The sequence below is a fragment of the Capricornis sumatraensis genome, chromosome 1 (assembly GCF_032405125.1).
Source record: "Capricornis sumatraensis isolate serow.1 chromosome 1, serow.2, whole genome shotgun sequence".
Taxonomy (NCBI): Eukaryota; Metazoa; Chordata; class Mammalia; order Artiodactyla; family Bovidae; genus Capricornis; species Capricornis sumatraensis.
The window spans coordinates 116,184,045-116,210,934 of record NC_091069.1 but is presented as its reverse complement, the minus strand read 5'-3'; positions in this window follow the sequence as shown (position 1 = coordinate 116,210,934).

Below are 26,890 nucleotides of genomic sequence, written 5' to 3'. Positions count from 1 at the left end.
GTTATGAATAACATTGTGGTATTCTGGTGTCAGTCTTTTTGTGAACACCCATTAATGTAAGTTTATATGACCAATTCTGTGAGTCTATAACTTGAAATAGAGAGGAAGCTGGAAGTGTGAGCAGTTAGGGCATCTGGCACAAGGCCAGGGAACATTTTTATTTTATACTGAGGCTCCGTCTTCTTCCCTCCTGGGACAATCAATGGTGACCTTTGTTGTCAGCAGAGGTTCTACGATATCAGGAAACAGTCTTGTTGCCATTGACTGTGATTGCCACAGCCACAGTTGACCTCACATGACATCCCTTTCTGATTGTTTGGATCCACAATGTGGAAAAGATACACTACATTTTCCTCCATTACATTGTCAACCACTCTCATCTCCAGCCTTCTCTCCATGTTTTAAGACGTGCCACAGTTCTGACTAGGTATCCCACTAGTCATCTCACTCCTTTGCTTTCTTGGGAGACAGAGTTAGGAATTGGCTTTTAGGCAAATCTTTTAATCTAGCCCCAATTGGATTACATCTACTAGATATAGCTCTCATTTCATTGCATGTCATTGGGATGCTTCTATCATTTCTTATGCCAGTGTGGATTTTCCACTTCTTTAACTTTTTTTTTTTCTATTCCTTTAGTTCTGGGAGGGAACAACAGACTGGTTCCAAATAGAAAAAGGAGTACATCAAGGCTGTATATTGTCACCCTGCTTGTTTAACTTATATGCAGAGTACGTTATGAGAAACACTGGGCTGGAAGAAGTGCAAGGTGGAATCAAGAATGCCGGGAGAAATATCAGTAACCTCAGATATGCAGATGACACCACCCTTATGGCAGAAAGTGAAGAGGAACTAAAAAGCCTCTTGATGAAAGTGAAAGAGGAGAGTGAAAAAGTTGGCTTAAAGCTCAACATTCAGAAAATGAAGATCATGGCATCTGGTCCCATCACTTCATGGGAAATAGATGGGGAAACAGTGGAAACAGTGTCAGACTTTATTTTTTTGGGCTCCAAAATCACTGCAGATGGTGATTGCAGCCATGAAATTAAAAGATGCTTACTTCTTGGAAGAAAAGTTATGACCAACCTAGATAGCATATTCAAAAGCAGAGACATTACTTGCCAACAAAGGTCCATCTAGTCAAGGCTATGGTTTTTCCAGTAGTCATGTATGGATGTGAGAGTTGGACTGTGAAGAAAGCTGAGCGCTGAAGAATTAATGGTTTTGAACTGTGGTGTTGGAGAAGACTCGTGAGAGTCCCTTGGACTGCAAGGATATCCAACCAGTCCATTCTGAAAGGAGATGAGCTCTGGGATTTCTTTGGAGGGAATGATGCTGAAGCTGAAACTCCAGTACTTTGGCCACCTCATGAGAAGAGTTGAGTTATTGGAAAAAACTCTGATGCTGGGAGGGATTGAGGGCAGGAGGAGGAGGGGACGACAGAGGATGAGATGGCTGGATGGCATCACTGACTCGATGAACGTGAGTCTGAGTTAACTCCAGGAGTTGGTGATGGACAGGGAGGCCTGACATGCTGCAATTTATGGGAGCGCAAAGAGTCAGACACGACTGAGTGACTGAACTGAACTGATTATACCTCTGGTCTTACCTAGATGTACACTTTACTCAAAATTTTGTGTTCTTTTATATTTCTTTGTGAGTTTAGAATGCAAAACTAGGAAGTCAAGAGATACCTGGAATAACAGGCAAGTTTGACCTTGGAGTACAGAATGAACCAGGGCAAAGAAAACAACACAAGGGACTCTATTAATGGACATCACCAGATGGTCAACACTGAAATCAGATTGATTATATTCTTTGCAGCCAAAGATGGAGACCTCTATACAGTCAGCAAAAACAAGACCAAGAGCTGACTATGGCTCAGATCACAAAACCCTTACTGCCAAATTCAGACTTAAATTGAAGAAAGTAGGGAAAACCACTAGACCATTCATGTATGACCTAAATCAAATCCCTTAAGATTATACAGTGGAAGTGACAAGCAGAATCAAAGGGATTAGATCTGACAGACAGAGTGCTTGAAGAACTACGGACAGAGGTTTGTGACATTATACAGGAGTCAGTGACCAACATCATTGCCAAGAAAAAGAAATGAAAAAGGCAAAACGTTTGCCTGAGAAGGCCTTACAAACAGCTGAGAAAAGAAGAAAAGCTAAAGGCAAAAGAGGAAAGGAAAGATATACCCTGCATTTGAATGCAGAGTTTCAAAGAAAAGCAAGGAAAGATAAGAAAGCCTTCCTCAGTGATCAATGCAAAGATATAGAGGAAAGCAATAGAATGGGAAAGACTAGAGAACTCTTTCAGAAAATTAGAAACACCAAGGGAAAATTTCATGCAAAGATGTGCACAATAAAGGACAGAAACTGTATGGACTTAAGAGAAGCAGAAGATATTAAGAAGAGGTGGCAAAAATAAACAGAACCATGCAAAAAAGATCTTTATGACCCAGATAATCATGATGGTGTGATCACTAACCTAGAGCCAGACATCCTGGAATCAGAATTCAAGTGGGGCTTAGGAAACACCACTGTGAACTGTGGAGGTAATGGAATTCCAGCTGAACTATTTCAAATCCTAAAAGATGATGCTGTGAAAGTGCTGCACTCAATATGTCAGCAAACTTGGGAAACTCAGCAGTGGCCACAGGACTGGAAAATGTTGGCTTTCATTCCAATCCCGAAGGAAGGCAATGCCAAAGAATGCTCAAAGTACTACACAGTTGCACTGATCTCATATAATAGCAAAGTAATGCTCAAAATTCTCCAAGCCAGGCTTCAACAGTACATGAACCAAGAACTTCCAGATGTTCAAGCTGGATTTACAAAAGACAGAGGAACCAGAGATCAAATTGCCAATGTCCACTGGCTCATAGAAAAAGCAAGAGAATTCCAGGAAAACATCTGCTTTATTGATTGCACCAAAGCCTTTGACTATATAGATCACAACAAACTGTGGAAATTCTTCAAGAGATGGGAATACCAGACCACTTTACCTGCCTCCTGAGAAATCTATATACTGTTCAAGAAGCAACAGATAAAACTGGACATGGAACAACAGACTGGTTCCAAGTAGGGAAAGGAATACATCAAGGCTGTATATTGTCACCGTGCTTATTTAACTTCTATGCAGAGTACATCATGTGAAATGCTGGGCTGGATGAAGCACAAGCTGGAATCAAGATGGCCAGGAGAAATATCAGTAACCTCAGATAAGCAGATGACCCCACCCTTATGGCAGAAAGCAAAGAGGAACTAAAGAGCCTCTTGAAAGTGGAAGAGGAGAGTGAAAAAGTTGGCTTAAAACTCAACATTCTGAAAACTAAGATCATGGCATCTGGTCCCATCACTTCATGGGAAATAGATGGGGAAACATTGGGGGGCTCCAAAATCACTGCAGATGGTGACTGCAGCAATGAAATTAAAAGACACTTACTCCTTGGAAGGAAAGTTATGACCAACCTAGACAGAATATTAAGAAGCAGAGACATTACTTTGCCAACACAGGTCTGTCTAGTGAAAGCTATGATTTTTCCAGTGGTCATGTATAGACGTGAGAGTTGGTCTGTAAAGAAAGCTGAGCACCAAAGAATTGATGCTTTTGAACTGTGGTGTTGGAGAAGACTCTTGAGAGTCGCTTGGACTGCAAGGAGATCCAACCGGTCCATCCTAAAGGAGATCAGTCCTGAATATTCATTGGAAGGACTGATGTTGAAGCTGAAACTCCAATCCTTTGGCCACCTGATGCAAAGAACTGACTCACTGGAAAAAACCTTGATGCTGGGAAAGATTGAAGGTGAGAGGAGAAGCGGGCGACAGAGGATGAGATGGTTGGATGGCATCACTAACTCAATTGCCATGAGATTTAGCAAGCTCTGGGAGTTGGTGATAGACAAGGAGGCCTGGCATGCTGCAGATCATGTGTCACAAAGAGCCAGACATGACTGAGCGACCACTGAACTGTAAGTTTAGAGTTTAGGCACCTCTATTTCTGGTGCCTCAGTGGTAAAGAATCTGCCAAGGCTGGGTTAGATCCGTGGTTCAGGAAGATCCCCTGGAGAAGGGAATGGCAACCCACTTCAGTATTCTTGTCTGGAGAATTCCATGGACAGAGGAGCCTAGCGGGCTACAGTCCATGGGGTTACAAAGACTCGGACAGGATTGAAGCAACTGAGCATGCAGAGCTCCTCAAAGATGGGAGTGCCTACTCAGCAGTAAAAAGATAAAAGTTTTCCAACTTAGCAAAAACAAAAGCAAAAGAACCAAGACATTAATTAGATTTTATGTGTTTTCAAATTCTGGAGTAATAGCTTATTCCAAGGTTCCACTATATCACAGATTTCTGACTCTGGATGAATCTGAACAATACATTTGAAAAGGGATTACATAGTCCCTTCCTTTGCTCTCGAATGCTGTGCATGTGACATTTGATATTATTTTGGTATGTTAAGCTTTAAAAAGTTGACAAGAATTTCAATGAAGAAAGGACTAAAAAGCTTTAGCTTAAGAATTCTACTATATTGGGAGTAATAACTAAGAGAAAGATGAGATAAAATGTATATTTATATGATTAGAAAATAGGCAAAGTTTAGATAACAGGGAAAATCTATAAAATCAAATCACTCCTTTTCATTAGTAATATAATCTATTTCCTCCTATTAGCCTTTATTTCAGTTCAGTTCAGTTCCTAAGTCATGTCTGACTCTTTGCAACCTCATGGACTGTAGCACACCAGGCTTCCCTATTCATCTCCAACTCCTGGAGTTTACCCAAATTAATGTCCATTGAGTTGGTGATGCCATCCAACCATCTCATCCTCTGTCATCCCCTTCTTCTCCCACCTTCAGTCTTTCCCAGAATCAGGGTCTTTTCAAGTGAGTCAGTTCTTCAAATCAGGTGACCAAAGTATTGGAGTTTCAGCTTCAACATCAGTCCCTCCAATGAACACCCAGGACTGATCTCCTTTAGGATGGACTGGTTGGATCTCCTTGCATTCCAAGGGACTCTCAAGAGTCTTCTCCAACACCACAGTTCAAAAGCATCAATTCTTTGGTGCTCAGCTTTCTTTATAGTTCAACTCTCACATCCGTACATGACTACTGAAAAAACCATAGCCTTGACTAGATGGACCTTTGTTGGCAAGTAATGTGTCTGCTTTTGAATATGCTATCTAGGTTGGTCATAACTTTCCTTCCAAGGAGTAAGCATCTTTTAATTTCATGGCTGCAGTCACCATCTGCAGTGATTTTCGAGCCCGCCCAAATAAAGTCTGCCACCCTTAGGATTCAATAAGGTTAAATTGATATTAACAATCTTAACTTCCTTCCAGTTATCCACAGTTAGGGAATCTCCAAAATCTTCTCTGGCATTTCAGCGCCCCCCACCTATTTCTAAGAGACATTAAAGTTACTTTCATAAAATGATTTCTTTTTTTAATATAAATTTATTTATTTTAATTGGAGGTTAATTACTTTACAATATTGTATTGGTTTTGGCATACATCAACATGTATCCACCACAGGTATACAAGTGTTCCCCATCCTGAACTCCCCTCCCTTCTCCCTCCCCATACCATCCCTCTGGGTCATCGCAGTGCACCAGCCCCAAGCATCCAGTATCATGGGAATGCAAACTAGAACAGCCACTATGGAGAACAGTGTGGAGATTCCTTAAAAAACTGGAAATAGAACTGTCTTATGACCCATCAATCCCACTGCTGGGCATACACATGGAGGAAACCAGAATTGAAAGAGACACATGTACCCCAATGTTCATCACAGCACTGTTTATAATAGCCAGGACATGGAAGCAACCTAGATGTCCATCAGCAGATGAATGGATAAGAAAGCTGTGGTACATATACACAATGGAGTATTACTCAGCCATTAAAAAGAATACATTTGAATCAGTTCTAATGAGGTGGATGAAACTGGAACCTATTATACAGAGTGAAGTAAGCCAGAAAGAAAAACACCAGTATAGTATACTAACGCATATATATGGAATTTAGACAGATGGTAATGATAACCCTGTATGCGAGACAGCAAAAGAGACACAGATGTATAAAATGATTTCTTTCAATTTTTTTTTTCTTTTTCAAAGTGACCCATCATCATATATGAGCTTCATATACTCAGATCCTCTCAATCTCTATAAAAATGGCATGCATCACTTGCAGTTAGTCAAAATGTACAAGGAACCCTTGTTGGGTCTCTTCCTGTAGCCTCTGCTGTCTCTGGAGGCTGAAGTACTGACAGCAGTACTGTCTCTGATGGAGGCTGAAGCTCTCACCACCCTCTAAGTTTAACCAAGACTTCCAACCGCAGTGGTGTTCAGCCTTCCCTGGTGCCATCACCTTTAGCTGCTAATGCTAATAATGGGCCATCAGCAATGCTTGTCATACTGCTGCTTCCTTCTGTCTTCATCTGACAGAGTTTCAGCATGCCAGTGTTTCTGTTTCAAAGGAGAAATTTCTTCCCACCAATCTCATTTGAAAAGACCCTGATGCTGGGAAAGAGTGAAGGCAGGAGGAGAAGGAGGATGAGATGGTTGGACGGCATCACTGACTCAATGGACATGGGTCTGGGTAAACTCCAGGAGTTGGTGATGGACAGGGAGGTCTGGCGTGCTGCAGTCCATGGGGTCGCAAAGAGCCCAACAAGACTGAGACACTGAACTGAACTGAACTGAACATCATGCATGCATGCTGTCGCTTCCGTCATGACTCCTTGTGATCCTATGGACCATAGCCCACCAGGCTACTCTGTCCATAGGATTCTCCAGGCAAGAATACTAGAGTGGGTTGCCATGCCTCACTCCCGGGATCAACCCAGGGATCAAATTCATGTCTCTTATGTCTCCTGCATTGACAGGCTGGTTCTTTACCTCTGGTGCCACCTGGGAAGCCCCCACCAACAACATAGAGTCACTTTGTTCCAGAAAGAGGGCAATTTTGGATCTCTGTTACAGTGTGTGTTTGTATATGGATGTTTACTCAGTTTTTGTCCTTACAGCTTGGCTAGTCATCTGAGAAATGAGGGACACTGGGCCAGAAGAAAATGTAAATCTGAATATCCTGTGTTAATGATCTTTCTAGTTAGATTGTTATTCCCTGGGAGACAGCTCTGACCCTCTGCTGGCCTCACTCACCAGTGTTCCAGGCAGACCAAGATACATTAAACTACAATTTAGACTTTAGCCGTTAATTATCCCTGCTGCTGCTGCTGGTGCTGCTAAGTCACTTCAGTCGTGTCTGACTCTGTGTGACCCCATAGACGGCAGCCCACTAGGCTTCGCCATCCCTGGGATTCTCCAGGCAAGAACACTGGAGTGGGTTGCCATTTCCTTCTCCAATGCATGAAAGTGAAAAGTGAAAGTGAAGTCGTTCAGTCGTGTCTGACTCTTAGCGACCCCATGGATCACAGCCTACCAGGCCCCTCCATCCATGGGATTTTCCAGGCAAGAGTACTGGAGTGGGGTGCCATTGCCTTCTCCTAATTATCCCTATCCAGCTACATACATATTGTTTGAAAAATTAAGATTCTGTTCCTTCTTTCAGAGTCATAGACTACAAAACTTATTTTCAAGCCACTGAAATGTAAATAGTTCAATTTCTTGGGTTCAAATTTCATCTCTGATTTCAGATGCCATAGATTACCACATCATATCATACCTTCAGTATTATTTGCATAGAGTTGCATATATTTTCTGATACAGAATCTCATTCTATTGCTCTACATGTACATATTTAAAGTTAGCCAAGCAAAGATAGTATTTAATATTGATTGTGTGGTTGACATGTTCTTGACTATCAACATTAAAAATAGGACTAAGGTGATATTATTGTTTCCAAGCAGTTTAAAAATGTGAAATATAACACTCAGTCATGTCCAATTCCCTGTGACCCCATGGACAGTACCCCGCCAGGCTCCCCTGCTCATGGAATTCCCCTGGCAAGAATACTGGAGTGGGTAGCCATTCCCTTCTCCAGGGGATCTTCCTGACCCAGGGATCGAACCTTAATCTCTTGCATTGCAGGTGGATTCTTTCCTGTCTGAGCCACCAGGGAAACCCAAAATATAACACTCACAAAAAATTCCCCAAATTCATGTATATCTTAATTATTAATATATGTTTTAATAGAAATAGATATAAAATATCACAAATCACAGAGAAAACACTAAAGTAAACATGATTCAGGTCCTGAAGCAGAACATTAATCCATTCTAGATGCCTCGTTCAGACCTGCTCCTCAGTGGTGCCTAGATCCCCGAACAAAGATCATTTTTTTTTTTAGTACCATTGATTAATTTTGCACATTTAACAATGTTTTTGAATAAATTTTCGTTTAAGACAATATATTCAGTAAGGTGCACAGACTAAAAACTTTCATAAGGTAACCAAATCTATGAAAAAAAAAATTCCAGAAGCTGCCTCATAAATCCTTCCAGAAATTCTGCCCCCAACAAGAAGATACCTATTATTCTTACTTCTTACACCATAATTTAATATTGTTTAATTTTGAATTTAACATTCAGAAAACTAAGACCATGCCATCCAGTCCCATCACTTCATAGTAAATAGATGGGGAAACAATGGAAACAGTGACAGACTATTTTTTTGGACTCCAAAATCACTGCAAATGATGATTGGAGGCATGAAATTAAAAGACACTTACTCCTTGGAAGAAAAATTATGACCAACATAGGCAGTAAATTAAAAGCAGAGACATTTCTTTGCCAACAAAGGCTTGTCTAGCCAAAACTATGGTTTTTCCAGTAGTCCTGTATGGATGTGAGAGTTGAGCTATAGAGAAAGCTGAAGGCCAAAGAATGATGCTTTTGAACTGTGGTGTTGGAGAAGACTATTGAGAGTCCCTTAGACTGCAAGGAGATCCAACCAGTCCATCCTGAAGGAGATCAGTCTGTAATATTCATTGGAAGGACTGATGCTGAAGCTGAAGTTCCAGTACTTTGGCCACCTCATATGAAGAGCTGACTCATTTGAAAAGACCCTGATTCTGGGAAAGATTGAAGGCGGGAAGAGAAGGGGATGATAGAGGATGAGATGGTTGGATGGCATCACTGACTCAATGGACATGAGTTTGAGTAAGCTCCAGGAGTTGGTGATGGACAGGGAATCCTGGCATGCTGCAGTCCATGGGGTCAAAAAGAGTTGGACACAACTGAGCAACTGAACTGAATTTTGTAAAAATGGAATCATATGCTATGTCATATTTTATATTTGGCTTCTTTTACTTAACATCATGCTTATTGTTGACTATTGAACATTATTGGAGCTTCCCTGATAGCTTGGCTGGTTAAGAATCTGCCTGCAAAGCAGAAGACCCAGGTTCAATTCCTGGGATGGGAAGATCTCCTGAAGAAGTGATGGGCTACCCACTCCAGCATATTTGGGCTTCCCTGGTGGCTCAGATGGTAAAGAATCCTAACTCAATATGGGAGACCTGGGTTCTATCCTTGAGTTGGGAAAATTCCCTGGAGGAGGGCATGGCAACCCACTCCAGTGTTCTTGTCTGGAGAATTCCATGGACAGAGGAGCCTAGTGGGCTACAGTCAGGGGTCAAAAAAGTCAGACATGACAGTGACTAACACTTTCACTTTCATTGAGCATTAATGTTCTAACAACATTCATCAACAAGGATGATTCTTTGTTTTTGCAGTAAGAATCATTGTTTTTGGAAAATGTGGTGATCATTTATTTTTCACTGCTGAAGTGTACTGCATTCTATGAATACATGAAAATTCATAGACATTTGGGTTGATGAATATTTGCATTGTTTCTAGTCTGGGGTTATGGGAATAGCATTGCTGCGATGATTGTTTGGGAGTGACAGCAGCTTTAACAGTGCTTTGCTGAATATTCTTGTACTGGTCTTTTGATGTACATATATACAGAAATCTTTTGATTATATACTCAGTTGGATAATTGCCATGACATAAATCATGCATTTGTTAAACTGTCAGTTTTTGAAAATGGTTATATAAGCTATTCTTTCCATCTGCAGAATATGATGATTGCTGTTGCTTCACATCTTAGCAAACACTTGGTATTGCTGGTCTTTTAAATATTGTGTTGTTGTTTTGTTAAGTTGCTAAATTGTGCCCAACACTTTGCAACCCCGTGGACTGTAGTCCTCCAGGCTAGGGATTTCCCTGCCAAGAATACTGGAGTGTGTACCTATTTCCTTCTCCAGAGTATCTTCCATACCCAGATATAGAATCCATGTCACTTTCTTAGCAGGCAGACTCTTGACCACTGAACCACTTAGGAAGCCCTTTGCTAAGGGTTCAGTTCAGTTGCTCAGTTGCATCTGACTCTCTGTGACTCCATGGACTGCAGTATATCAGGCCTTCCTGTCCATCACCAACTCCCAGAGCTTGCCCAAACTCATCTCCATCGAGTTGGTGATACCATCCAACCATCTCATCCTCTGTCGTCCCCTGCTTCTCCTGCCCTCAATCTTTCCCAACATCAGGGTCTTTTCAAATGAGTCAGTTCTTTGCATCAGGTGGCCAAAGGATTGGAGTTTCAGCTTGAGCATCAGTCCTTCCAGTGAATAATCAGGACTGATTTCCTTCCTTTAGGATTGACTGGTTTGATTTAATTGCAGTCCAAGATACTCTCAAGAATCTTCTCAAATACCATAGTTCAAAAGCATTAATTCTTTGGTTCTTAGCTTTCTTTATAGTCCAATTCTCACATCCATACATGACTGCTGAAAAAAACCATAGATGGGCCTTTGATGGCGAAGTAATATCTCTGCTTCTTAATGAGCTGTGTAAGTTGGTCACAGCTTTTCATCCAAGGAACAAGAGTCTTTTAATTTCATGGCTGCAGTCACCATCTGCAGTGATTTTGGAGCCCAAGAAAATAAAATCTGCCACTGTTTCCATTGTTTCCCCATCTATTTATCATGAAGGGGTGGGAATAGATGCCACGATCTTAGTTTTCTGAATGTTTAGCTTTAAGCCAGCTTTTTCACTCTCTCTTTCACTTTCGTCAAGAGGCCCTTCAGTTCCTCTTACCTTTCTGCTCTAAGGGTGGTGTCATCTGCATATCTGAGGTTACTGATATTTCTCCTGGCCATCTTGATTCCAGCTTGTATCTCATCCAGCCCGGGATTTCACATGATGTACTCTGCATAGCAGTTAAATAAGCGGGGTGACAATATACAGCCTTGATGTACTCCTTTCCCTACTTGGAACCAGTCTGTTGTTCCATGTCCAGTTTTAGCTGTTGCTTCTTGACCAGTATACAGATTTCTCAGGAGGCAGGTCTGGTGGTCTGGTATTCCCATCTCTTTCAGAATTTTCCACAGTTTATTGTGATCTACACAGTCAAAGGTTTTGACATAGTCAATAAAACAGAAGTAGATGTTTTTCTGGAATTCTCTTGCTTTTTCTATGACACACCAGATGTTGGCAATTTGGTCACTGGTTCCTCTTGAACATCAGGAAGTTCACGGTTCATGTACTGTAGAAGCAAGCCTGGTTTGGAGAATTTTGAGTATTACTTTGCCAGTATGTGAGATGAGTGCAATTGTGTGGTAGTTTGAACATTTTTTGGCATTGCTCTTCTTTGTCATTGGAATGAAAGCTGACCTTTTCCAGTCTGTGGCCACTAAAGAGTTTTCTGAGTTTGCTGGCATATTGAGTGCAGCCCTTCCACAACATCATCTTTTAGGATTTGAAATAGCTCATCTGGAATTCCATCACCTCCACTACCTTTGTTCATAGTGATGCTTCCTAAGCCCACTTGACTTTTCATTTCAGAATAATTGGCTCTAAGTGAGTGATCACACCATTGTGGTTATCTGGGTCATGAAGATCTTCTTTGTATAGCTCTTCTGTGTATTCTTGCCACCTCTTCTTAATATCTTCTGCTTCCGTTAGGTCCATATCATTTCTGTCCTTTATTGTGCCCATGTTTGCATGAAATGTTCCCTTGGTATCTCTAATTTTCTTGAAGAGATCTCTAGTGTTTCCCATTCTATTGTTTTCCTCTGCTTCTTTGCATTCGTCACCAAGGAAGGCTTTCTTGTCTCTACTTGCTAATCTTTGGAACTTGCATTCAGATGGGTATATCTTTCCTTTTCTCCTTTGCCTTTAGCTTCTCTTCTTTTCACAGCTATTTGTAAGGCCTCCTCAGACAACCATTTTGCCTTTTTTGCATTTTTTTTTCTTGGGGATGCTCTTGATCCCTGTATCCTGTACAATGTCATGAACCTCCATCCATAGTTCTTCAGGCCCTCTGTCTATCAGATCTAATCCCTTGAATCTATTATCACTTCCACTGTATAATCGTAAGGGATTTGATTGAGGCCATACCTGAATGGTCTAGTGGTTTTCCCTACTTTCTTCCATTTAAGTCTGAATTTGGCAATAAGGAGTTCATGATCTGAGCCACAGTTAGCTCCTGGTATTGTTTTGCTGACTGTATAGAGCTTCTCCATCTTTGGCTGCAAAGAATATAATCATTCTGATTTCATTATTGACCATCTGGTGATGTCCATGTATAGAGTCATCTCTTGTGTTGCTGGAAGTGGGTTTTTGCTATGACCAGTGCATTCTCTTGGCAAAACTCTTTTAGCCTTTGCCCTGCTTCATTTTGTACTCCAAAGCTAAATTTGCCTGTTACTCCAGGTATCTCTTGACTTCCCCATTTTGCACTGGTAAGAGGAGCATTTAGTTGATATTTATTTCATTGGTATTGGTGAGACCAAAACAGTTTTTATTTTTATTTTTAAAAATTTTTATTTTTACTTTATTTTACTTTACAATACTGTATTGGTTTTGCCATACATTGACATGAATCCACCATGAGTGTACATGTGTTCCCAAACATGAACCCCCCTCCCACCTCCCTCCCCATAACATCTCTCTGGGTCATCACCATGCATCCAGTTCATTTTATTCTAGCATAGTTGATTTAAAATGTTGTGTTAATTTCTGCTGTATAGAAAAGTGATTCATCTATATGAATATATACACTCTTTTTGATATTTTTTTCTTTTATGATTTATCACAGGATCTTGAATATATTTCCCTGTGCTAATACAGTAGGATCTTGTGGTTTATCTATTCTATATACAATTGCATCTACTAATCCCAAACTCTCAGTCCATCCCTCTCCTGTCCCCTCCACCTTGACAACCACAAGCTTGTTCTCTATGAGTTTGTGAGTATGTTTCATGGATAAATTCATTTATGTCCTATTTTAGATTCCACATGTAAGTGATATCAACTGGTATTTGTCTTTCTCTTTTGACTTATTTCACTTAGTGTGATAATCTACCTCCATCCATGTTTCTGGAAAAGTTTTTTTTTTTTTTCCCATTCTTTTTATGGCTGAAAGATACTTGATTGTACTTATGTACCACGTCTTCTTTATCTATTCATCTGTTGCTGGACATTTAGGTTGGTTCCATGGCTTGGTTACTGTGAAGAGTGCTGCTAGGAACACAAGGGTGCATGTATCTTTTTGCATCGTAGTTATGCCCAGGAGTGGGATTGCTGCGTCATATGGCAATACTATTTTTAGTTTTATTGAGGAACCCCCGTACTGTTTTCCACTGTGGCTGTTCCAGTTTACCTCCCTATTAGCAGAGTAGGAGATTTTTCTTCTCTTCACACCCTCTCCAGTATTTGTTGCCTGTGGACTTTCTAATGATAGCCATTCTGACTGGTGTGAGCCTAGTGTTCACACCTATAAATCTCTGTTCAAGTGCATCACTCATTTATTTTTGATTGTATTCTTAATCTTTTTCTTTCAGCAAGGAGATCCAACCAGTCTATCCTAAAGGAAATCAGTCCTGAATATTCACTGGAAGGACTGGTGCTGAAGCTGAAAGTCCAATCCTTTGGCTACCTGATGTGAAGAACTGACTCATTTGGAAAGACCTTGATGCTGGGAAAGACTGAAGGTGGGAGGGGAAGGGGACAACAGAGGATGAGATGGTTGGATGGCATCACCGACCCAGTGGACATGAGTTTGAGTCAACATTGGGAGTTGGTGATGGACAGGGAAGGCGGGCTGCAGTCTGTGGGGTCGCAGAGTCAGACACGACTGAGCCGCTAAACTGAACTGAATCTTTTTCTTAATGAACATGTCAGCAATAATTTTTCTAGTCAGATTCCTACCAGAATGAAAGAAGTGGAGGACATCCAGCCTGCTGTAGAAGCTATGGTTTTCAGATGGGCAGCTGTCTACTGTGTTTTGGTGCCACATTTTTCAAACATATTGCAGGAATCTTATTGACTCATTCAAGCACTTGCCTACTTGTTATTTCTTCTGCTTTTCAGACTGATGTTATCATCGACTAGATGATACTTAGGTCCACTGCATTCTTATGCCTGTCCCTTTTTGTACAGGCAAATTCTAAGTAACAATGTATTGCTCTGGAGAATAGGACCAGTGACTTTACAATTCTAGAACCTCCATCAGCTATAAAGAGGACTGGATAAATTACATTTGGTGGGTTATTTGACAGCACAAAGAATTTGATTTGATTTGCACAAAGAATGCCACGGGTTATGGTGAAATAATGCGTGCTACTTGTGGCAGGCATGCTTGAAATTAAAACACACTAAACTGTATTCTCAATAAGGCAATGTAGAGACTGGGCTTCCCTGGTGGCTCAGCAGTAAAGAACCCACCTGCAATTCAGGAGGGGCTGGAGGTGCAGGTTTGATCCCTGGGTGGGGAAGATTCCCTGGAGGAGCAAGCAGCAACGTACTCAAGTATTCTTGCTTGGAGAATCCCATGGACAGAGGAGCCTGGCACGCTACAGTTTATGGGGTCACAGAGAGTTGGACTGAAGTGACTGAGTACACAATGTAGGAAATAAGATAGAAATTAAGTAGAATATCTCTCTTGGCCTTTTAGTATACATTCAGTAGAGCATGTTAAATAATTGCTTTATACAGGGAACTCTACTGAGTACTTTTTAATGATATATCTATATATGTAATATGTATACATATATCAGAAAAGACTCCAAAAAAAGACTGGATATATGCATGTACATGTAACTAATTCACTTTGCTATACAGCAGAAAGTAACCTACTTTGTAAATCAAATCTATTTCAATAAAAATTAATTAAAAAATAGTAAGTCACTTCCCTAAAAAAAAAATTTACTTTGTATTGAGGAAAGCTTCTTTTTAAAATGGTTTTAGAGACTTTTATAAAATAATATGGAAAGGTTGTATCTGTGTCTAACTACAACAAAATACATTATTATAAGACCTATTTTTCTTATTATTAAAGCAAAACATGTCTAAGAAAGATATAAAGGAATCAGAAAGAAGAAAAAAAAATAATCTAACTTTTCAGAAATAAGTTAATATAGCCTTTCCACATTAATATATACAAGATTTTTACATACAGTTTTTGTGTGTATGTTATTTATAATGAGAATATATGGCACTGGAGTCTGCCTTATTGTTGTTCATTTAACAATGTATGGTTACTATTAATGTTAGTGAAAACATTCACTAATAATTATTTGAGCAGTTGCTGAGAATTATTTAGTTTTACTGATGGATCCCAATTCTTTCTTTTTCACCTGTCCCACCTACTCTCATTTCTTACTTATTATTGGTATATCATGTTACAATGAAAAACTTAATAGCCATGTATGTGATCCATACATGTTTGTCCTTTTATACCAAATAAATAGAAATATAACTAATGGATCAAAGGGTATGTGCCATGGTGTAGACATCAGCTCAACTCAGGGCACAACAAATAATAGCTTCATTCTTTCCACCACTATCCTTTTAAACTTCCATTGTGAACCAGTTCTTTTGTTAGACAGCTGGATGAAATCTTCGGCAGATTTCATAGCTGTTCATGACCCTCTTAGTTAATAAACAGATCTTTTGTTTGACATTTAAAAGAATTGTCCAAAACTTGGAAGAATTTTATGGTCTAATGTGATTAAGCATTCCTTCTGGAAGTAATTACCATTACTGATAAAATTCACCAACACTTCTCTGATAGACATTAATAAACATAAGAGCCCCTCCTAAAATTCCAACAGTGTTCAATCTTAGGAAGAGCCTAATGTCATTTAATTAGCTGTCACATTATATTTTACTGAAACTAACAACTATTATACAGCCATTTTCTTGATAAGATATACCTCCCAGGGGAACTGTATAAATTAATATGTTCATAAGCTCCTTTCTTTGTAGCAAATTTCAAGACAAATTCTAACATAATCAATTTGAGAAGAATTTTTAACAAACATTAGAACATTCTATCTCAAAGCTGATTGGGGTTAATTCCAGGTAGATAAATGCATATTTTTTTAAAAAAATTTGACAAACATATTAAATGAAACTACATAATTGAATACAAATTAAAGGTCATATAATCAATCATATTGAAAGATACAGAAAAAACATTTCATTAAATTCAACACTTATTTATGATGAAAACAAGCAAACAAATAAAAAAACCTCTTATAAATTAGAAGAAATACAAAAGAATTTTCTTGATCAGAAAAAAGAGTATCACTGAGTAATGTATTAGAAGAAACATACATTGTGGTGAAATAATGATAACATCCCCTAAATATTAAAAGCTGGAAGATGACACCTCTTTTATTCAATATTTTAATTTAGTTTCTATTCGATAAGACAAGAAAATGTAAGTATAGTATAGTTAAGAGGGAAATAAAGATGCCATTATGTAGAACAGGATGACTATAAACATAGAAATTTCAATAAAACTATTGAATTCATAGTAAATTGAACAATGTGATTATACTGATGATTATAAACAAATCAGCAACACGTGTATAAGGAAAATACTTGTACAAAATATATTAATTATAATAATATAAAAAATCCAATACATCAAAATATATCAAAACGATTTGTAAAATCTTTTCCCTAAAATGCAAGAACCAATGAGAAATGAAAAGACACTTATATAATTTTTAAATATTTTATGAGGTTTTAGAAGTCTCATTATGGTAAAGATTTAAATTATCCTCACACACATCTAAGATCCAATAAGATCACAACAAAAAATAACATAGGATTTATCTATTTATTTCAGAAATCACTGTGATGAATTTAAAAATGCATTGGGAAATGCCAATGGCCAATGCAATCTTGTAAAACAAAATAAAACAAAACTGGAAAACGTACACTATATATCTAGATTATTGCAGAGGTATAGTAATTTGTAGTGTGGTGGCGACACATAGGTAGACAAATCAATGGAATAGAGTTCCAAATATCTGCCATATATATATATATATAGTCACGTTATTTGTAAAAGCAGACATGAAAGTGACAGTCAATCAGTCATGTCAGACTCTTTGCAACTCGACTGAGTGTAGCCCACCAGCCTCCTCTGTCCATGGAATTTTCCAGGCAAGAATACTGGGGTGTGTAGCTCTTCCCTTCTCCAGGGAATCTTCCCAACCCAGGGATCAAGCCTATGTCTCCTGCATTGCAGGTGGATTCTTCACCATCTGAGCCACCAGGCCAGACATAGCTCATTAATAAATGGTAAGTGTTATTACAAATATCCCATTTGATACTCAAGTGAGAAAAAAAGATCTTGACCCTAACTCACCTAATTCACCCAATTCTGATAAAAGAATTATCAGATGAATTACAGCTCTAATTGTTCAGAGTAAAACAATAGAGATACTAGAGGAAAACATGATTACCTTCATCATTTTGATTAAATAGGACGAAAGCACGTGGTGGTTCAGATGGTAAAGAATCTGCCTGCAATGTGAGAGACCTGGCTTTGATCCCTGGCTTGGGAAGATCCCCTGGAGGAGACCATGGCAACCCACTCCACTATTCTTGCCTGGAGAATTCCCATGAACAGAGGAGCCTGGTGGGCTGCACCCATGGGATCGCAAAGAGTCAGACACGACTGAGCAACAAAACACACACACGTTAAAGAAATTCCATCAAAGATATTGTTTATGGAAACACATATTAAGTCTCCTGCTATGTTCATAATGCAGCAACTCAATCCAGATTTTTTTCTCTTGCCATATAAAATTAGAATAATAGCAAAAAATTGTAATAGTTTCAGAACTCAAAACATAAGAGGTGTGGTCCCTGAGACAAGGGAAACCAAAGAAGGGAGTTGGAAGAATACACTGGTTTTCTGGGTGAAAGCACTTTCTGGATCATGGTGAAGGGAGTAAAATCATAAGGAGAGCATGGTGGTCCCCAGGATTTGAGGAGATGGAATCCAGTTTTGAAAGAATAAAGTAGCTGTAACATGTGAGGACGAGTACTAGAGGGGATAGTACTAAGGAGAAAGCTCTAGAAATCCATAGAGGGTGTCTTTGATTGTGTTGATGAATACTGGGCTGTGCTTTGCTTAGTCGTTCAGTCCTGTCCAACTCTTTGCAACCTTATGGACTGTAGCCTGTCAGGGTCCTCTTTCCATGTAGATTCTCTAGGCAGGAATACTAGAGTGGGTTGCCATGCCCTCCTTCAGGGGACCTTCCCAACCCGGGGATCAAACCCAGGTCTCCTGCAGCGCAGACAGATTGTTTATGGCCTGAGCTACCAGGGAAGCCCAAGAATACTGGAGTAGGTAGCCTATCCCTTCTACAGGGGAGTGTCCAAAGCAATTGAACGCGTGTCCTGCAGTGCAGGTGGATTCTTTATCAGTGGAACCACCCCAGAAGTCCATGGGTTGATGAATATCAAGCCTCATATATGCACGATGAAATGTTATGAGATTGGGAGAATAGCCAGGAAGATGTAATCTGAGCAGTCCTCAGACCTCAAATAAGGCTGGAAGACATTTTATATTCTAACTGGAAAGAGTGTATGTGGTCATTCCACATCCAGGGCATCAGATGAGGACGGTGGAAGGGCCATGCCTCAGTGATGTGGCTACACTCCAGAATAATGGTTTCTCTAGACAAGCCATGAAAAGATCAAGCAGCTCTGCAGTTAATTTTAAAACTTGACAGTGGGAGGGGGGTTCATGTTTGGGAACACATGTACACCCGTGGTGGATTCATGTCAATATATGGCAAAACCAATACAGTATTGTAAAGTAAAATAAAGTAAAAAAAAAAAAAAAAAAGCTGTTTCAAAGCCAGTGGTCACAGAAGATGCCATAATACTGACGTGCTATTCATTATAAAGTTTTTCCCAGCCTGTGTGTTTGCTACTATGTAGAAGAGATTGAGGGGAGATGACGGTGCAGTTGGGAAAGACCCTGATGCTGGGAAAGATTGAGGGCAGGCGGAGAAGGGGATGACAGAAGATGAGACGGTTGGATGGCATCACCGACTCAATGGACATGAGTTCGGATGGACAGGAAGGCTTGGCGTGCCGCAATTCATGGCGTCGCAAATAGTCAGACATGACTGCGTGACTGAACTGAACTGAACTATCCAGCAATAAACAGTTGAAAAGAAAAAAATAAACTTGACAGAACAAACTTTAAGACTCTTGAAAGGAAGACTATAAAATCCAGTCCTCATCATTATAAATTTGCCATGTCTGGAATTACTAGATATGAAAAGACTTATGAAGAGGAAGAAGAAGAATGTAACCCATTAACAGGAGAAAAATTGGGCAAAAGGAAAAGACAAAAATGACAAAAAAGATGGAATTGGTAGTTAAAGACATTTAAGAAAACTTCCATAATTGTTCTTCTATAGAGTGTTCAAGTATCTAAAGGGAAATGAACATAACGAGAAAAGAAAGAAGATAAAGAACATATAGAGATAAGAACATGTAATACAAAGAACAAGAATCAAGTCAGTTCAGTTCAGTTCAGCTCAGTCACTCAGCCACGTCCGACTCTTTGTGACCCCATGGACTGCAGCACGCCAGGCCTCCCTGTCCATCACCAACTCCCACAGTCCACCCAAACCCATGTCCATTGTGTCAGTGATGCCATCCAACCATCTCATCCTCTGTCATCCCCTTCTCCTCCTGCCCTCAATCTTTCCCAGCATCAGGGGCTTTTCAAATGTGTCAGCTCTTCGCATCAGGTGGCCAAAGTATTGGAGTTTCAGCTTCAACATCAGTCCCTCCAAAGAACACCCAGGACTGATCTCCTTTAGGATGGACTGGTTGTATCTCCTTGCAGTCCAAGAGACTCTCAAGAGTCTTCTCCAACACCACAGTTCAAAAACATCAATTCTTCAGTGCTCAGCTTTCTTTATAGCCCAACTCTCACATCCATACATGACTACTGGAAAAACCATAGCTTTGACTAGACGGACCTTAGTTGGCAAAGTAATGTCTCTGTTTTTGAATATGCTATCTAGGTTAATCATAACTTTCCTTCAAGGAGTAAGAGTGTTTTAATTTCATGGCTGCAATCACTCATCTGCAGTGATTTTGGAGCCCAGAAAAATAAAGTCAGCCACTGTTTCCACTGTTTCCCCATCTATTTGACATGAAGTGATGGGACCAGATGCCATGATCTTCGTTTTCTGAATGTTGAGCTTTAAGCCAAATTTTTCACTCTCTTCTTTCACTTTCATCAAGAGGCTCTTTAGTTCTTCTTCATTTTCTGCCATAAGGGTGGTGTCATCTGCATATCTGAGGTTATTGGTATTTCTCCCGGCAATCTTGATTCCAGCTTGTGCTTCCTCCAGCCCAGCATTTCTCATGATGTACTCTGCATATAAGTTAAATAAGCAAGGTAACAATATACAGCCTTGACGTACTCCTTTTCCTATTTGGAACCAGTCTGTTGTTCCATGTCCAGTTCTAACTGTTGCTTCCTGACCTGTATACAGGTTTCTCAAGAGCTAGGTCAAGTGGTCTGGTATTCCCATCTCTTTCAGAATTTTCCACAGTTTACTGTGATTCACACAGTCAAAGGCTTTGGCATAGTCAATAAAGCAGAAATAGATGTTTTTCTGGAACTCTCTCGCTTTTTCGATGATAATTCAGTGAATGGGCTTAACAGTGGACAACATTGTAGAGATTCACTAGTATACTGGAAAGTAAAGTAATTAAAAGTATATGGACTTAGGCAAAAAAAGAAAAAAAGAAAGAAATTAACTGATGATCAGACATTCTGTCTGAGGATGAACTGTGCTCCACCCACCTTAAATCATCAGCTTCCCTGGTGGCTCAGATGGTAAAGAATCTGCCTGCAATGCAGGAGACTTGGTCTTGATTCCTGGGTTGGAAAGATTCCCTGGAGAAGGGAATAGCAACCCACCCAAGTTCTTGCCTGGAGAATTCCACGGCCAGAGAAGACTGGTGGTATGTAGTCCATGCAGTTGCAAAGAATTGGATGTGAAAAAAGTGAGTGACTAACACTTTTTTCACTTACACTCCAAATAATCACATGTTGAAGTATTAACTCCCACAATCTCAGATTGTGACTTTATTTGGAAATTAGAATCATTGCAGAGATAATTAGTTAAGTGGAAAAGAGGTCACCTTGGTTTTAGAGTGGGTCTCCAATTTCATATGATTGATGTCCTTATAAAAGAGAGAAATTTGGACACAGACACCTAGGGATTATGCCCTATGAAGATAAAGACAAAAATTGAGGTAATACATCTACAACCCAAAAGGAATGCCAGAAACCTGAAGAAAAGCATGAAACCAATTCTTCCCCACAGCCCTCAGAAAGAACCAGCTCTGCAGACATTTTTAACTCAAACTTCTAGCCTATAGAATTTATGGGCAGGCAATAAATCTCTATTGGTTAAGCCACTGGTTATTAGTTTGTGGTATTTTGTTATGAAGTCCTGGGAAATTAGCATATTTGTGAAACCACAAAATATGAAAAAGCAAAAAATAAACCTATAACTTGAAAGTGTTCAGAAACAAATGAATTCATTCACAGATCATGCTAGTGTTGTATATGTCGCACAGTTCAGTCGCTCAGTCATGTCCGACTCTTTGTGACCCCATTGACTGCAGCAAGCCAGCCTTGCCAGTCCATCACCAACTCCCAGAGCTTGCTCAAATTCGTGATATGTAGCATAGATGGAACAAAAATGTAGGCCAAAGGAGATACTAACAAAAAGACTGAAGTTGATGCAATTAAAAAACTCTAATTAAAAAAATCTTATTAAAAAATCTATTCTTATGATAACATCACTGTTTTGAGTACTGTAGCTTTATAATATCTTGAAGTATGCTGGCGTGAGTCTATCAGTTTTTTTTTAGATGCTTTTGCTTAGTTTGTATTTCCACATAAATTTTGTAATAAGCTTGTGAGTTTTTGTTTAAAAGTTTCTGAAATTTGTATTGAGACTGCAGTGAATCTATAGATCAACTAGGTGAAAAGTAATATCTAAGTGAATATTGAATATTCTAAACTATGAATGTGACATAAATTTCCATGCTTTATTTTAGGTCTTCTTTAATTTTTTGAGCAATATGTTTTAGTTTTTGGCTCACTAGACTGGATATTTGAATATACTTTGTTAAACTTATCTCCATTCATTGCTTTTTTTTTGGATGCTATTGTAAATAAACATAAAATTGCAAATTATATTATGCCTTGAGGTTTTAAAAATTGCTACCTGTTTATAGAAATACTATCAATTTTTCTAAGTTGGCCTCATGTACTGTTATTGAATTAACTTGTTAGCTCAACAGTTGTTACTTTTGTTTTTTGAAGATTACTTAATGTTTTCTCTGTATGGGATCAAGTATATTTCTTGGAAATAAAAATGATTTTTATTTCTTCAAAAAAATAGATGTCATCATTGTATCATAAAACTAGTATAAATTATTTTTGCTTGGTGTGTTTCTTTAAATGAAGAAAGTTTGTAAAATTTAGTGTTGATATATAAATGACATTTACCAGGAGCAAAATGTAAAGTATGGAAATATACTTTATCATTAATTGGGTTTTATTATTAGTATCTTGTATTTGCTGGCTCAAAAACAGCATGGTATCACATCCAACAGGCTTAAATTTAGCTTGAAATATCTTTAAATTACAGCAAGAGAAGCCGTGTAATTTAAATTTTCTCTTTGTGCTTCTCTAGACTTTAATGGAATCGGTTGGTGATTATTATTAAAATGTCTTTCAAGTCTGAAGCATTTCCCAGCAAGTTATTCCGAGTGCACACTGTTATCCTTTTAACCAGCTCTCATTTGTACTTTCCGGGTCAGCGACTAAGATGTATGATGCTCTGTGAGTTAGAGTGACTTCAATATAAAAGACGTTAAGGAAGCAAAATTGCATGCCAAGCAAATCTTTATCTTAATTAGCTACTACAACTTAAAAGAGTTTGCTTCTGTGTCTCAGAATAATACAGCTGCATACTTTTGTGTAGCCTCTATTTCACTAGCCAATACAGGTATTTTTTTCCCCATAGATCACCAGAGATACTGAAATTCTGGGCTTTCTTGGTGGCTCAGCAGTAAAGAACCCACATGCAATGCAAGAGATGCAGGTTTGATCCCTGGGTTGGGAAGATCCCCTGGAGGAGGGCATGGCAACCCATTCCAGTTTTCCTGCCTGGAGAATCCCATGGAAAGAGGAGCCTGGACGGCTACAGAGCATAGGGTCACAAAGAGTAGGACATGACTGAGGTGACTTAGCACACAGGCACTGAAATTTTAGAGAAGAAAAATAAGCTCTTTTCTTGGATGCAATATATTTTGCAGAAGAGTGAAGCATGTGCATTTCCTTCAGAACAGGACTTACCTGCCTTCTAAAGTGCCACGTGGATGCTCAATATTTGAGGTCACAATTTTCAAACAACAATCGTTGTAGGTAATTCATCTTTGTGTAGCAGGAAAAGATGTTCTTGCATCTATATCCTCCTGACACTGGCAGGCAATGCTACCTTTTTTTTTTTTTTTTCATAGAGAAATTGAGAAGGAAAGCTACTCAAATTCTCCTGAACATTTCCATCTATATCATTTTAGCTCCCAGACAGTGCCAGAATAAAACTGCAAACTATTCCACAAGGCTTTTCTAAATGAATTCATTTGACAGAGGTGATTGGCTGCCAACCTCACTTCTCTCGGATATAATGGCAAACGCGCTGCCTGATCACAACTGTGAAAGTACAGCACTCTGTATTATTTGGTCAAGTTTGGCATACCACTGCAGGTGGATACATGATTGTGTTTTGGAATTTTGAAACATTACCGACAGAAACTCATGCAAGGTGAGAGTTGAGCAGCAATGGGAGGGAACACGAGAGGAAAGCTATTCAGTGACTGAATGAGAGTTCAGTGAGAATTTACTATCCATGCGACTCTATGCGGCCATATGGGAGATACAAAGCCAGGTCCCTTTCGGAAACTCATATAAAGGTGTCACGATAGATTTTGCAAGTTGAATCCCAAAGAGACTGCTCACAGCCTTGCACATCTAGAAAGCCATTTTAGAGTTAAAAATTTTCTGTTTTGGCCCGGAGAATGTGTCTTCTGGTGCTGCCGTGTTGCCTCATATGAGCACCATGGTCAAGGGCAGAGACTGTGCTGAATACTTGCCATTTATTCCATCTAGCACCACTTTCCACCCTCTTTTCAACCTACGCTATGCCCCGGATGCTGATTCGAGACCAGAGAAGCCCTGTCCTCTGAATTCAGGTTATGTTCAGCCAATGAGAAACAGCCGCGAGAGTGAGTTAGGCGATGTATTTCTTAGACTTCCTTCCTGAATTTTGGCTTCTTCCCTCTACTGGAGCCCAAAATTGCTCTCAGCAGTCCTTCTCCAGACCATGGCCTTTTTAAGTTCCAGGTTCGAGTCTCTGCTTCCTTCTGACCTAGGGATAGCAGCTCTTTGTTGTTAGCCTCAGGTTAAGGCACAAGAGTCACTCCTTTCTTAGTCTCTCTTCAATTGCTCAACCTCAGTGTGGCGTCTTTTCTTACCACGAAAAGATGTAGGGTTGTAGTATTACAATTCAAGGGTCTTATGATAAAAAAAAAAAGCACAGATGTTACTGTGATTTGAGACACTTGGTTCCTGACTTCTCGAATACTTAATGATTGCAGAAAGGAGCCATGCTGACATTGTTCACATTCTTCCTGATTAGCAGAGATTCACTGAAAAAGATTCAGATGACAGACTGACTTTATGCTTCCATTTCTGGGAATGCTTCCTGGCTCCTGCAATCATGGTAGGATAAGGGTTTAAAATAGGCAGTTTTCCTTATACATTTGTAATCATTTTCTGGGTTTTTAAAAATAAGTGATAAAATGTGCGTGTGTGGCAGGGGTGGGGGATACAAAGGATAGGCAAAGAGAATTATAGTTTATCTGAGTTCCACTAGTTAGTATGGTAACTCTTTTAGTAACATGCAGATATGTACTGTGTTATTTGACATCTTGATCAAAATATTTTCCAATTACTGGTGTTATGAGAACAGATGGGATAATCTCTTTAAGCACCAGGTGAAAGAGTATAAGGATCACCTCTCTTCTATTTTCTTAGTAAGAATAATAAAGTGCTAGATAAAGAGAAAAAATAACCCAAGAAGGATGCCAAAAAGAGGAACTTTTTGAAGAAGGGAAGCTATATCAAGACCATCACTGAGAGGTTAATAAATAAAAAGTATATATACACAACGTAGTATTACTCAGACATCAAAAAGAATACATTTGAATCAGTTCTAATGAGGTGGTTGAAACTGGAGCCTATTATACAGAGTGAAGTAAGCCAGAAAGAAAAACACCAATACAGTATACTAACACATATATATGGAATTTAGAAAGATGGTAATGATAACCCTGTATGCTAGACACCAAAAGAGACACAGATGTATAGAACAGTCTTTTGGATTCTGTGGGAGAGGGAGAGGGTGGGATGATTTGGGAGAATGGCATTGGAACATGTATAATATCATATAAGAAACGAATCGCCAGTCTAGCTTCGATGCAGGATACAGGATGCTTGGGGCTGGTGCACTGGGATAACCCAGAGGGATGATATGGGGAGAGAGGTGGGAGGGGGGTTCAGGAGTGGGAGCTTATGTACACCCGTGGTGGATTCATGTTGATGTATGGCCAAACCAATACAGTATTGTAAAGTAAAAAAAGAAAATATAAAAAAAGAAAAAGAAAAACGATTTTTTGAGTTCTATACTATTCTGAGTAATGTGTGCGTGGTAAGTCACTTCAGTCGTGTCCAACTCTGTGCCACCTCATGGACTATGACCTGCCAGGCTCCTCTGTTCATGGGATTCTCCAGGGAAGAATACTGGAGTTGATTGCCATGCTCTTCTCCAGGGGATTTTCCCGACCCAGGGATTGAACCCTTATCTTTTAAGTCTCCTGCACTGGCAGGCAGATTCTTTACCAGTAGCACCCCTCCCACCCCGGGAAGCAATATTTTAAGGGGCGTAATTCCAGAGCTGCTTAAGCAGTAGTCCCCAAAGATGCAGGGAGCAAAGAGGACAACTTGATAGGTGGGGTAAGGATAATTCTGATCTCTCAAGAAACAGGACTATGGCTACTGATCATTTTCTGAGGTGGGGAAGTGGCAAAGAATATTTCACAGATTGCCTGTCTCTCACTCGAAGTGTCTCATATGCAGTAAGGAGGACTTCCCTGATGGCTCAGTGGTAAAGAATCCGCCTGCAATGTAGGAGACCAGGTTTTGATTGCTGGGTCGGGAAGATCCTCTGGAGAAGGGAATGACAACCCACTCCAATATACTTGCCTGGGAATTCCCATGGACAGAGGAGCCTGGTGAGCTACAGTCCATGGGGTGGCAAAAAGCAGGACATGACTTAGCGGCTAAACAACAATGCTGTAAAGAAACTCTTGGGAATTAACCAGCTCACTGAAACTCCCATGTCTACTGATTGACGTAGAAACAAGTTCTATCATCAGAATGAACTGGAAATTTTAAGGAAATTGGAATCTTGGGAAGACCATTGTGACTGAGGCCACAAAGAA